Source organism: Chenopodium album, chromosome 5 (assembly GCF_948465745.1).
Source record: "Chenopodium album chromosome 5, dcCheAlbu1.1, whole genome shotgun sequence".
Taxonomy (NCBI): Eukaryota; Viridiplantae; Streptophyta; class Magnoliopsida; order Caryophyllales; family Amaranthaceae; genus Chenopodium; species Chenopodium album.
Genome location: NC_137838.1, coordinates 53,352,616 through 53,367,953, shown reverse-complemented (window position 1 = coordinate 53,367,953; position 15,338 = coordinate 53,352,616). Strand labels below are relative to the sequence as shown.

Below are 15,338 nucleotides of genomic sequence, written 5' to 3'. Positions count from 1 at the left end.
CACTATAAAATGACACAAAAACAACAAGCATTATAAAATTTCAGTAGGTAATTTATTATATTTGGTTATTAATAATAGCTTATAAAATGAAAAGATAAAACATATCATTCAAAGCTTCCAAATACAGATTTGTTTGATATTATTGAGGGGAAAATTTGTTAATTACTACCTCAAAAAAGGGGTCTTTGTGAATTACTACCCCTAAAAAATAAAAGTTGTCAATTACTACCCTAAAACTGATGAATTCTATAGATTGCTACCCTTTTCCCTAATCATCCCCTAATTAAGTGATTTAATCCATTGATGATATCATTATCCGGCTAATTTGTAATTAGTTGCTTTTAAACCTTAAATAATTAATTAAACCCTAGAACCACCTCCACACCACCATTGCACCACCTCCAGCCACTCTCCACCCATTACCGAACCTACCTCCTGCAAATCCCCACCCTAAAACCACCATCTGCCCACCCTAAAACCACCTTCCTTTCATGATACCCCCATCCCTTACTCGCGGCGGCCCTGACCCCCTACCCCTCGCCGGAAAACCTTACTCGACCATCCCTAATCTTCCATTATCCTCTTTACCCCTAATCACCACCCTAGGGTTTCAATTTTAGGGCATTAAGATTTTAATTTTGGAACATTAGGGTGGTGATTAAAGGGGGGAAGGGGGTGGAGGGGGCTTAGGGAGGGCCTAATAGGGTTCTCTGGCAAGGGGGATGGGGGCTAGGGTCGCCGGTGGGGGGGGGGGGAGGGATTTTTTCGAGGGTTGGAGGGATTGTTCGGGGGTTTAAAGGTGGTGCAATGGGTGGTTTAGAGGTGGGGTGGATGCCGGGGCGGGGGTAGGCTAATAGAGATGGTGGGGATGGGGTAAGGGGGCTACCGGACGTGGTGTTGTGGTGGTTTAGAGGTGGTGTTAGGGTTTATTTAATTAATCATGCCATAAAAGTAACTAATTACAAATTAACTGAATAATGATATCATTAATAGATTAAATCACCTAATTAGGGGCTGATTAGGGAAAAGGGTAGAAATCTATAGAATTCATCAGTTTTAGGGTAGAAAATAACAACTTTTTTTTTAGGGGTAGTAATTCACAAAGACCCCATTTTTGAGGTAGTAATTAACAAATTTTCCTTATTGAAGCTATTACATAACAAAAGAACTTAAGTACAAAACTATTGTTCAAATTATTACATTACAAAGGAACTTTAATCTCCAGACAAACTGATTCCACCTCTTCACCCAGACCTATGCAGTGGTTCAATTAAACTGAACCTTTCTACCATTGAGGCTGAAAAAATACTTGCATAAAAGGACCTGTTCCCACCATAATAAATCATAAGGACTTCACCTTCACAAAATTGATTGTCATTTACAAACGCTTCCCACCCAAAATCAAAAGACATGTACTCCCTGGTTTGCTCTGTGACTTTCACGAATTAGACATTCCATATCCGAATATTGCTCCCACGGAGGACTTCTACTGGGCTAGATACCCTCGCTAACATAGAAGTCCAGCTGTCCGGTAACTCCTATAAGATACATTAAAAACATCGAAGTCAATTCTAGAAAAAAGAACAAAGCACACCTAACAGAAATAGCTCATTGTAAACAAATAAACAAAGACAAGAATCATCTAGAGTCTATAGAAATCTCTTCCATACCAACTCTTTTTGGCATTCATCTTAGAAAAACACCGAATGGCTTGGCAAATTTTTGTATATGCTCATAATTCCTACAATCAATACATTAAATTATGAACATGGAGCATACATATTTGTCAAATAAAATAAATCTGAATTTCAAAAGATTAAGCACACAAAATGAAACCACTTACAACCAAATTCAGTTACAAACATTAGCTATTCAAAACAATTTCGTTTAGTTACTTTTGCAATACAAACTCTATAATGAACTGTTCAAGAGCTATACACAGTTCTGCCTATATAGTAGATCCATGAATTAATTGTCTACACAGAGAACTTCAGTGACAATAACTCCAATTTGAGTTTCAATTGATAAATATTGACCACATTTAAAACATCCTATTAGAGATGTATTAATCACATATGTGAATAATTGAATGTTCACATTGACTGTAACTTACAAGCATTCAAACCACCTGACCAATACTTTGCATGCACAAATAGCATGTATGAGTTTCTAATGTATATACAAATACTTAGTCAAATTAAGGACAATGGACTATCTAAACAGCATGATTATTAATTATAAATCAACGCGTAACATATGAACTCTCCTTTGAAATTTGTTAGCATCGAAAATCTCAACTTATTTTTTCAAATGCAATTAACAACTATGTAGATAGTTTTTCTCCTTTAAAATTTGTTAGCATCGAAAATCTTCAAATATAAATCAATGCAAAACAAGCTTTCAAATGCAATTAAGAGCTCTGTAGATAGTTTTTCCACTTACAACAATATTGAACTATATAAAAAAAAAAATCATTTACATTTACAGTCCAAAGTGATAAGTTTCTGCAGAAACTGTCAAACTCTATGATACATCATTCATTTCCAACCTTTAATCGTATACATCGTTAAACAAATGGAAAAAAAAAGGGAGTAATGAGTTGTCAAGACCTCTGCAATCTAATCAGCAACAAAAAATACAAAAACTCTGCATGCTACTACAATAATAAAGAATCTATACAGCATAAAATGAAAAACACTTTTTCAGAGAAAAACAAAGACACCCTAATTCATATCTAAGCCGTTAATTACTTAGAGTTATAGAGATAAAATTCGAATTTAAAAATAAAACAAGGAAAAAGGAGTGATCATACAAGAATCTTTACAGCTCTTTTCAGAAGATAAGATAAAGAAGAGCAAACTCTCTGGACTCAGCACATGAAAAAAGAATTCACACAACAGTTTTGATAAAAGCAGCTACATGGAAATAACACAACTAATAATACAAGTAACTCTGCACATTATTACAGTAAAGGAGATGCTCAAATCTACAATTATTCAGGGACATGTCATAGCATCTTTAGCTTGCTAAATTTCCTTGCTTTGTTAAGTTTATAATTTAGTTTGACTCTAAAACTCCTAATCAAACATAAATAACGTATTCTTCTTCTAATAAGCTGAAAATGACTTAACCATTCATCAACTTACTATTAATTCTTTCAATTATCCCACAAACAAGTATATTATCTCACAAGGCTTCTTTTATATAGTACTCAATCCACAATATTCATTACTATATTAAAGAACAATAACTAACCAATTTTTTAGTCTTAACATGGAAGATTTTTTTTTTTCAATACGTCATTCTTTTATTAACAATAAGGTTTAGATAGCTAAAAACAAGAATAAATTGCTTATTTTTCACCACCTTATTCCACAAATAGATCATATCATTAATATTATAGCTATAAGTTATAATGGAATGAAAGAACATAAGAAATTAAAAATGAACCCTTGTAAAAAATTTAGCCAAAAATATGGTGTCATTATAATAGTAACACATGTATTAATTAAATTAGAATGGAAGTTACATATAAAATTAGCTAAAAGAAATCAAATTAAATCTGTACAAAATAGCTCATAAAATGTACAATTAAAATTAAGAGAATACACTTCCAAAAAAAACAAAGGACAAACAAAATCACACGGAATATCTTGCACAATAAGCTTATGTCAATCAAAATAGTGAAAGTTACCGAACCACCATTGATGCAAAACAATAAAGCCATTGATAAATAAATACTGAAAAGCATTAATAAAACTACTACAAGACAGTACTTAACTCAAAAGTTTTTTTTTTTTTTTTAAAAAGGCATTTTCTTACTATAAATGCAAACATTTCATACCGACACTTTACAAAAGAAATAGAAATCAAACATCTCAACAAAAAGAAAAACACATATTTCTTATCCAACCAAGCTTACAAAATGTCTCAAACATTAACAACAAAAAATTATCAATCTCACCTTCCTCTTCTAAACCAAAGAACAATTTAAGCTTACATAAAATACCATTCCATCAACAAATAAAAGCACAATCAGCAGCAAAGTTCGTGGTAAAATAGGGAATCAACACCAAAGTTGGTGGTAATGTATTCCCTTAAAATACACTTTAATATAATTATGTTGTCGTTTGTTGAATTCACTGCGTAAGCAACATATTAATATTAAAGTGTATAAATAAACCCTAAGTTGTGCATTGAAGCCAATGGAGTTGGCGTTTATGTTAAGCAAATGGAATTAATTTCCATCAAATGAATCCAACTCCAACAAAAAAAGCTTGGGAGAAGTGTGCTCATGAGAAAATCTATAATTTTAAGGATTTTCCATGTTAAGTACAAGTATATATATTTATTTAGGTCAGTTGTCAATAAATAATATTTTATAAATTTTGACAACTAAACACCTAAATAAAACCCAAGTTGAATGGAGATGGTGTCTACATGAAAGAAACGGAATAACATTCCATAATAATAGACCAACTCCTACCAATCAACTTGGGAAAAATAATTTGGAGGATTTTGCACGTTGGATGCAAGTAAAAAAGGTTTTACATATCATTATAAGAATTTGTATTTTAAAGGATTAAGTGATGTAAAGTTAGAGTAATATATTGTAATTCTTTTTACCAAGACAATCAATAATGTAATTAATTTTACTTTTAGTCGTTGTTCCATGTTTTCATATCTCCATATATTCTTTGCGTTTATTTCTCGTAACTTATATTGCATGTCAAGCACACTTCTAATTATAGGATTTGTTTGGGTCCAATAATAATAATATTTATTAGTGTTCCTAAATAATCACTAATCATTGTAACACAGATATAATATTAGCATTAAGGGGCCACTATGTACTATAAACATACATATATCCGGAGCTTAGTTAGTGTCACATTCTCTAACAATTATAATAGATTTTTAATCATATAAATTATAGCATAATCTAACAATACACTGTATAGTAATACATTTAGTTCATGTTATATTAAGCATTTTATATTTATTTTTTGATATAATAATAATGCAATAATTATAAATTTATTAGTATGATATCAAAATATAATATATATATATATATATATATATATATAAACTTATTAGTGCATTTTTCTGAATTAAAAAAAAAAACAAAAACAAAACAACTTTATTGCAATTATTGTCCATGTCAAAAATATTTAATAATCATTTGTTACATTAAATTACTATACAATTTTCCTACAATTAAAGTTTATTTTCATTCATTCCTATTTTAAATTTACTCATACCTACGCTAATATTAAGATAACCACAAATCATCTTAATTAATAAAGAGTATCATACTACAAAGTAACATGATTCCCAAAATTTCTATGGTCTAAGATTATTAGTTCCCATTGCACCTAATATTTCCGGCTTCAAGCTTTCCTAAACCGCCTAACAGAGGTGCAAATCATAACACTAAGCTACGAAAATTTCCATTAGTAAACCTGAAACAATCAGCTCCTAAACAGAGAACAATTGTATTAAAAAACAAAGATATTTTACGCATTATTACAAAATTTAAATAAAATGCAAAAAAATAAAGAATACATAAATATTGTATAGGCTAACCTTTTAAAAATTTTCCTACAACTAAGCTAATTATTTGTCAAATTAACCTATATTAACACATAAACTACGACTAATCACGCAAACAAAATAATGTTGGGGGACCGCGCGCGGGCCAACGACTAGTAAATACTATAAAAGTGCATAAATGTAAGGAGATAGAAAGCTCAACACTCATAATTACATTTGTACACGTGGAAGGACATAAATGTAAGAAATTACATATGGGGGTAACAACGTAAACAAAAATTTTGAAGGGCATATAGGTTCGTGCAATATTCATAAGCGCAATCTTCTACTTTTTATAAGGTATGGATTTTGTAAATACCTAAAACCGCCACCTGGTACTAAGATAAAAATAGCTACTTCAAGTAGCGGTTTATCTTAGTAAACCGCCACTTCAAGTAACGGTTCTCATAAAACCGTAAATAAAATAAAAATAAGTTGAACCGGTAACGTGGACGGTAAACTGGGAATTTATAAATAAATAAAAAAAGTGACAATATTTGTGGAATTAGATATTTTGGTAGCATTATTTAGGGAAAGGGCCCATTTATTTAACATAGAGAAATCATTTAGTGATGACAAGCTAGAGTTGTTTTCTACTGTAAATAACCTTACTTCCTTTTGTACTATCGTTGTTTATTTTTTATTCTAGTTAAAGAAAATTCACTTATGTACCAATCATTTCGATGTTAAGATTCACTAGTGGAAAAATTGTCATTTGTAACACCCTATTTGTAACGGGCATGATAAAATCCGTTACAAAAAGAGTAATTGTAACGGGCAAAATATTTGATCGTTACGGAAAAACTTATTCGTAACGGGCAAACAAATGTCCGTTACGAACAATTAATAATTGTAACGGGCAAATAAATGTCTGTTACGAATAGTTATTAATTGTAACGGACAAATATAAAGCCCGTTACAACTAAATAACTCTCTAGGGTTAAATGTTCGATTTGTTCCCACTTCCCCCAGCCGCATTTCTTCCTCACTCCTCTTCTCTTTCTCTCTCCTCATACCACTCTCTCTTTCCGCATGTCTCTTCTTTCTCACTCATCTGCTCTTTCTCTCTCCTCAAATCACTCACTCTCTCTAATCAAACCAGAAATTGTCAATAGCTAAAACTCAAGAGTGATTTGCTCAAGAAGATTAGGGAGATCGAGGCCGATGAGACGTTGTCTGAGCCTAAAAAGGCAAAAAAGCGTCATCAACTTCTGGTTGGGGTTAAATCCGGAGCAAGTATCGATTGCCCACAACCACCGTCACCGCCGTCGTCAATTTGAACCAAATACAACAACAACAACAAACTTGAATCAATTATTGATTCAAAAATCAGAAATTTGATGATAGGGTTTCTGGGTTCTTTAGCTTTGCGTTTTGGTCCAATTATTCAGGTTAATGCCTTGATTTTTTTGGGTTTAATTTATGTAATATTGTTCGAAAAATTACTCCATTTTTACTCCCGATCCACTCTTCAAATCCTATTATTTTAGGGTCAGGGTTTTCTAAATGGACCCAGTTGCTTCGGTTGTCGATAATCTAAAATCATTTGCAAAATGCGGCCAAGATCTTATCACCGGCATCACTCGCCGCCGGCAGTATTAGTCCCGTTAAAATCCGGTACGTTTTTTTGTTTCTCACTTCTGTTTTAATTTCTGTATATTATCATTTTGTTTGGCCTTGTTAATTTCTCAAATTTGATGCTGCAATGTTGTAAAATGCTGAATTTGATCTTGTTTCCAACTTATTATATGCTAATTTACATTATTTTTTTTTTTTGTAATTATTGATTTGATAGTTTCAAATTTGATCTTAATTGCTTGACTTGCTTTATTTTCTGCCAATTTTACTCAGCAATTATCATTTTAGCCAGTACAATTTGATCTTTATTTGAAGTTTTATGGAATATATGTTTTTTTATTGTTTTTCTTTTGAAATTTTATTAACTGATCTTAATAAGTATAAAGTTCACTATGATGTACATATGTTCTTTACAGAGTATGTGTTCCCTTGGGGGCTAACTCCCTTTTTATTTGTATTGCCATTTGGAGTTTTTGAACAATTGAAACCCATATATGCACTTGGGTGCTGTTCCACATTGGGAAAAAGAGCAAAGTACCATTTTCCACTTCTAGGAAGTCACTTTATCTGTTGCCAAATGGCTTTAAGGCGAAGCCTCACTTAGTCTTATGGATTGGACACTAAAATGAGTGTTTTGCCAGACAAATGATTTTGATGCTGATGTGCATTTTCTTCTCCAGTATTTTGAAAATTTCTTTGCTTGTCTACCTTTTTTTAGGTACAAAGACGTATTGCACAAAATTGTGAGGCTGCTCGAAAAAGTCGTATGCGGAAAAAGGTGGGAAGAGAAGTGTTACAAGTTTAATGAGTTATGGGACTTGTTTCTGCTGATCTAATTCTTCTTGGAACTTTGTTATTTATAGGTCTATATTCAGCAATTAGAGTTGAGCCATTCAAAATTGATGCAAATGGAGCAAGAGCTTGAACGAGTGAGATAACAGGTATGATGATAATTGACATAATTCTCATTGCCCTTCTTATCTATTATAGATGTGTTTCCTAAAGACTACATCTTTAATCAAAATGCTAAACACATCCTTAAATGGTTGATTCCAGGGTACGCTTGTAAGCAATGATATTGACCCGCTTCCTTTCTCTGCCACTATAATTCAGGTTTGCCTTCAATATGTCTGCTTCTAGCATTCTTCTACTTAAAATTTATGTCTTTTGATAAACTGCTAATTCAATTAGTTGTTTGTGTAATATATAGCTGCAAATTAAGTCATTATTTTAAGAATGCACGTATTGCTCATTCAATCATTTAAAAAATTAAAAAACTGCTAAGTGGAGTAAGGTTTAATAAATTAAAACAGACCAGTCAAGAGTCTTTTAAATAATAGCCTTCTTATTTTGAATTGTAGAATTCTACAGTTGCATAGATTGATATATCAGCAATCTATTTTCAAACAAGATCAATTTAAGTCATTTGAAAGTTGTAAGCAGAGTGCTGAGTATAGCCTTTTATTTTTAATTGATATTGAGATAGACTATGAAACTATACTGAAGTAAAGTCAGACTATATTGCTGCCAAAAAAAAAAAAAGAAAAAAGAGTCAGACTATTGGGAACTTGTGACTCCAAATTGTCTCTTGATCTCATTTCCTATCTCCATTACTAGATCCTATTCATTCATCCGGATTTACCAATATGGGGTTATTTTTAGTGCATACCTATTAAGCTTACTTTAATTTTAAAACATGAGACTTATGCATTCTTTAATTATTGGTTTTTTTTTTCTTTTTAGGGATTGTTGCTTTTGAGATGGAGTATGGACATTGGGTTGAGGAGCAGAATAAACAGATTTGCGAACTCAGAAATGCATTGAATACCCATATAACCGATGTTGAACTTCGGATTCTTGTAGATAGTGGCATGAAGCACTATTATGATCTTTTTTCAATTGAAGGCAGGTGCAGCAAAGGCCGACGTATTCTATCTCATTTATTGATGCATTGAATACCCATATAACCGATGTTAATCCTTGCACTGCATAGAAGTATAGTAGTATTATATTGAATTTTTTTGTTTGAGGAATGTTTTTAGCACTAAAGGGGTTTAATTGGCATTATTTCCTATGGGACTCGATGAATTTTAGATGTTCCTGTTCTTGTAAATCAAATTTCTTGAATGCATTGATTTGCTTTTTAAAAATCTTTTTTAATTGAATTTTACCTTTTGCTGACAATCAATCGTGTTTGTTTCTGTTACAGATAATGCTGGAGTAATTGTCAACCCCAAGGGTGAAATGAAAGGTGTGTGATTGCACCAACTTTGAATATTATGGGGGATCTTTGTGACTATATTTGAGCCTTTGTTAGTTCGGGAGTAGTTTGACATGGTAGCTTAGAATTTCATGGCATTTTGGTAGACTGTTCAATTTCCATGAAACCTGAATTTACTTGAATTTATATGGAATGTGTAACATGCATATCAGCTTATGTAATGGTTCAAAAGAAAAAAAAAATCTTAAGTAAGGGGACTGGGTAGGTAGGTGAAGTAATTAAACTTCCCTTGTCATCAAAATTTTGTTACAAAGATTTCCCTTGTCATTTATCAATGGAACCTTTTGCACCCTACATCCCATTTCCTGCTTTGTTGATTTATGATCCAAAACACAACAAAATCTTGTGAATTAATGTTGTACAAGTTGCTTCTTATAGCTTTCGACTTGTATACAATCAACCCATTTCTGTTTTTGTTAACTGAAAAAAAGTCTATTGACTAGTGTTGCCGCAGAACATTTCTCACATGTTTTGAGACTAGCATCTGATGAGTTGATGTGTTTAGGTGTGAACTCTCTGTTATTTTGACATGGCTGCATTTCAGTGTATATGTTTATAACATTTGTCTGAGATGTAAAGAATTAGAAACTTCTTCACCTCTGTGGGTGTGTTCTGAACAAACAGAACATAAAAAGCTTATTATGCCAACAATTTTACTGTATATGAAGTTTACTTCTCTGCTTATTGCTGATTACAATATAATTATTTATATATCCCCGTCTTAATCCATATCTCTCTGTGTTTCAAGATCTGCTATTACTGGTCCCATTGCAAAGGAGTATGCCGATTTGTGGCCAAGGATTGCTAGTGCTGCCAATGCCATTGTCTAAGAGATGTCGTTCAGAGTTTCCAATTTTGTTTTGCTATAATTCTGAATGTTTATAGTTAGATAAATGAACAATGTCGGTTTGGTAGGATGTGTTAAGTCAATTTGTAAGTTTGCAAGATATTAGTTGATTGTATATTAATTTATACTATATTTGTATAAAATATAAATATCTCTCATTATTAATTGATAAAATAGTGTGCAAAGCAATCCAGCATTTGCTGGATTTTTTTTTTAATTAGATCACACACTATTTGTAACGGGCAGATTTTAGGCCCGTTACAAATAAGTAAGTATTCGTAACGGGCAAACTATGTTCTGTTACGAATAACGGGGTTATTCGTAACGGACATTTGGATGCCCGTTACAAATAACGGGGTTATTCGTAATGGACATTTGGATGCCCGTTGCAAATAACGGGGTTATTCGTAACGGGCATTTCAAATGTCCGTTACGAATAACCCCGTTATTTGTAACGGGCACTTGTTTGCCCGTTACAAATAACAACGTATTTGTAACGGACAAGTGCCCGTTACAAATAACATTTGCTATCCGTAACGGCCGCATACGTAACGGTCATTGCCCGTGACGGATGGGATGTTTTTGCCCGTTACGGATAGGCTTTTTTCCACTAGTGATTGCCAACATCGTATGTTTCATCTACTATTGTAGACACCCATTTGTGTCTCCCCAAAACCAAACCCGGTGATGAGTACCTTTCGCGTCGAATCATAATCGAATGAAGTGAAAGTGTGGAAAGTCTAGTGTTGCGGGCAGTTTTAATTTCTTTTCTCTTCTCTTTGTTTTTGAAAACTTATTTTAAGAAAACATCCAATCCAGTTTGGTTGGTCCATGATATGGGTCCAATAGTAGTGTAGTTGGATGGGGCTTGACAAGAGCTTTCCAACGATATATTATAAGCCCAATTCCGATGAATATTGAGGAAGTTATGGCCAATTTACCAAACTGGGCCGGTTTGAGCTTTATATGCGGCCCAATGATCTAGGGGAGGGCCTAATATGATTTATCATTCCTTATGCAATTAGGAATGGTTTTAGTCTTCTAGATTCTTCTAGAAGGTTCTTTTCATTCCTAATTCAATTAGCATTGATAAATTGACTTTTGTTGACTTTTCAGAGTTTTAATTAAAATCAAAGATCATTTTTGAGGAAAATATACGATTTTATCCTCCAGTACGGAAAAATATATCTGATTTTAGAAAACGCGTCAAAAACAGGTTTGGCGTCCAACGCCAGCCATTGGCGCCTGGAACCAAGCCTGGCGCCTGGCGCCAATTAGCTGGTGCTGGCGCCAGATCTATTTTTCGTGCGCCAATACTCTGTTTTGTTAATTTTATCTTTTTGGATGATTTTCTCTATAAATAACGACGTAAAAACTCCGTTTTGATTCACCTACAACCAGTTTTCATTCGCTAATTCTCATCAAAATTCCCTCTAATCATTAATTGATCCATCTCTTTCTTTCTCTCTCTCTTTTTCTAAACCTTGTCTTTTACATACAAAATTCCGCATTCGCAAGATCTAGAAACACCTAGCCATATTCAAAGTTGCCTTCGCCCAAGACGTGAAAGGTTTAATTTATGAGGGTTTGGTCCCAAATCTCTATTTCAATTATTTAATTTAATTATTGTTTTATTATTTTTCTTGAAGTTACTAACGTGTGTATTTTGTTATTAGAAAGAGGTACGAGGCATCAAAGTAAGTGCTTTAATTGATTTAATTGATGTTATGATTTAGAAATCATGTTTATATTGTTATTATCATATTCCTAGTATCATGTCTAGGGTAATTTTAATATTAAATATGATTATTACGATGCCTTTTATGTTCTTCCTAATATTTATGATTGTTAGTATCATGTTATGGTTAGAGATTTGATTTTTATTGCATAGTGACATGCTAGGGTTTGTTATTAATCTTGTTAGTATCATGCCTAGGATCTTGCTATTTTTATTATGCCTTAACATGATTTATGATTATTTTTATATAATTGTTTTTATTATGATTATAATTTTATTATTGCTATGATTATTATTATTATTATTTTTGATGATTATTATTGTTTTGATGATTATATTTATTATTATTTATTATGTTGCTTGATTATATTTATTTTTATTGCTTGATCACACCTTTTATTGCATGATTAAAGGGAATTTGTACTTGTAATCATACTTACTAAGATAATTAATAATCTTGTTATGGTTAATATGATTATAATTCAAGTGATCGCCAATAATAGATTTGTTTGTGCATTAATATTCAACCAACATAGATAAACAGGTTTAGGGTAATCCTATTGATTGCATGTTAATCGAAAAGCGCACATGAATACGATCTGAATAAAGTAGAGTCCTATTATTAGGGCAGGTTCAATCTCTTTTAGGTTGGATTTGTACCTTCATCCCCGAACCCTTATTTGGTTCTAGACCTTATGGAGTTGACGATCTCTTGGATCGTTAAGGGGTGTAACCTTCACCTCGTGAACGGTTTACAAGTTCCTAAAAAAACTTGTTGGCGACTCTTTTGCTCTATCTTCTTCCCTTTTGGACGCCACCGTACTTTAGTGTATGATCACAGTGGGGTTCAAGCTAGGGGATTAACGCTTGAAATTATTCCCTACAGTTTTTTGCGACTCCACTAGGAGGATTTCTATTTTAATTCCTGAATTTGTTTCGGCAATGATTTAGAATGAGTGGATGAGACTCAAAAAGTTCTAAGTATTTCATGTGCGTAATTTTGATTAACATTATTGTCATATGCATAAAAAATATCTCATTGGAAAGACCATCCGTAATGATTTAAATACATAGGATTTTACACGTAGGAATTTTGAGAAATATCTTTCACAACTAGGACCGAAATAACACCGCGCGAAACTGGAAAATTTTATCGAGCACAGAAAGCTGTTGAGGCATGTGGCAAGTAGCTCCAGGGGCCAGAGCATTGGCGCCACAATTTTAACCGTATCTCCAGACGCTAGCATTGGCGCCAGTCTCTGATTGCTGGCGCCAACTTCCCCCAATACCGAGCCAGAAATATGCGTTCTAATTTCGACCAGTTTTTTGTATTGTTTGCTCGATCCTACTTCCTGATTGAATTTTTTCTCACTTTTCTGAAACCCATATGTGTTCTACATATGGACATAACCCTCTGGGAATTCATGCTCCATCTACCCGATTGAACGCTCCGTGCAACAAAGGGTACATCCGAGATTGTTGAATTCACCAAACCATGGAAGCGAGTTTTTTCTAAAACTCGCGGTGTCCCATCCACTCGCGCCAACCCTTCACGGTTAGGCTTCCGCGCGGTGCATCCGGACAATTAACCATGGACCCTCTATTGACTAAACCATATCCCAAACTTTAGAGATATAGAGCCATGGTTAGGTTGTGAACTCATTGCATCATATTGTGCCTACTTGACTAATTGTGCATTATTTGTTGTGCATATACATTATGATTTCTCTTAACCATTTGTTTAACTTGTGTTGAGATTAAATAAATTAATGACTTAAAGAACTTTGCCTAATTAATTAATTAATTAATTAATTTGAGTCAATAAAGTCTAATATTTTAATCGGAATTGACCTAGTACGACTTTAGGCATACCCCAATTGATTAATAACACCGAAAACAGTCCAGATTGAAGCTCCAATATTGGCGCCAAGGTCTAAGCTGTAGCGCCACACTGTGGGGTGTGGCGCCTGGCGACAGCTCTGTCGTCCGGCGCCAAGCTTCACATTGTGACGCCAGTTCTGTCGTTTGGCTGATAGTTTGGATTATTGGTCGAGTCATCACCTAGTGCATAATTAATCAGTTTGCTAATTAATTGGGTTAAGTTCTGCTATCAATAGTACTTGTTTGCGTCGTTAATCGAGTTTAGGCACTAAGTCCCATGGTCTTACACAAGAGTCCAAGCATGTCACTTACACTCAACGCACACACCAATACACATACTTTGACCATGTCTAAGAGGGTCTTACAAGCGCGTTTTTTTCGTCATTTTTTTAGGGGGGTAAGTCTGATATTAATCCTTCAATTTTTTTTAAAAAAAAAAACTATTATACTTAGTTCCCTAAAAATATGTACATTAGTTTTTTTTTACATTATTTTTGCCAAAAATATGCACCCATTTTTTTATTTATTTATTCTTTTTTCCTCCTTAAAATAAACCGTAAAGTCAAGTTGATTCGAGTCAAGTAATTAAAACGCAAAATGGTTTAATTTACAGCGCGTGGTAAAGAAAGGAAGGACGGTTAATCAAAGACAACCTTTTCGTACAAGTCCAACTTTTCGACAAACCCATAGCTCGTAAGAGGAAAGCTAAGACTATAATAGCAACACAAGAAGAAGTCAATGATCTTAGGAACCTACTGGTTACCGTGACTGAGACACTGAAGCTTCTCGCACTTAAGATCGATGATCCCGTGAAGCAACAACAGATGGACCTTATGCAAGAGAGTCTAAGCAAGCTGTCTAGTGACTACAAGTTTTAAGGGCTTACATCACAAGGGGTCTCGGTGGACAAAGATCTTCTTCCGCAGAAGTTCAATGCCAACGACATCCCAAAATTCAGAGCAATTGATAACCCTTATTTTCATTTAAGAGCATTTGAAACAATAATGAGTATTAAGGGTATCGATAAGAAGGTTTTCCCCTCTCTGTTCTCACTATCTCTCAAGAACGTTTGCCAACAATGGTTCTTTTCTCTCGACAAAGAAAAGACCTCTACCTGGGAGTCCATAGAAAACACTTTCGTTGATAGGTACAAGTGCAACATTCAGGTTGAGACTGACCGTAGGGAACTTGAAATCCTGAAACATAAAGAGAACGAAGGCTTCACCTCTTTCTTTAACAAATGGAGGAAACCTCAGCTAAGATGATTGAGGTGCCAAGTGAAAAAGAGTTTGTGAGGCTGTTCATAAAAAATCTTCAAGAAAAATATTCCAAGCATCTCAAGTATCAAAATAATCTCCATACCTTCAAGGTCGTCTATGACATTGGGATCAATATTGAAGACGACTTGGCTAAGTTAA

At 33.5% G+C, this 15,338-nt stretch overlaps 1 long non-coding RNA gene across 1 annotated transcript; it reads left to right on the top strand.

Annotated features, from left to right (window-relative positions):
• The first annotated feature begins 6,562 nt into the window (after nucleotides 1-6,562).
• LOC145630741 (uncharacterized) lies at nucleotides 6,563-10,477 on the top strand. Its single transcript, XR_014112225.1, has 7 exons — nucleotides 6,563-6,986; nucleotides 7,086-7,212; nucleotides 7,892-7,951; nucleotides 8,037-8,114; nucleotides 8,230-8,286; nucleotides 8,917-9,424; nucleotides 10,203-10,477. It is a non-coding gene; the product is annotated as an uncharacterized LOC145630741 (long non-coding RNA).
• The last annotated feature ends 4,861 nt before the right edge of the window (nucleotides 10,478-15,338 follow it).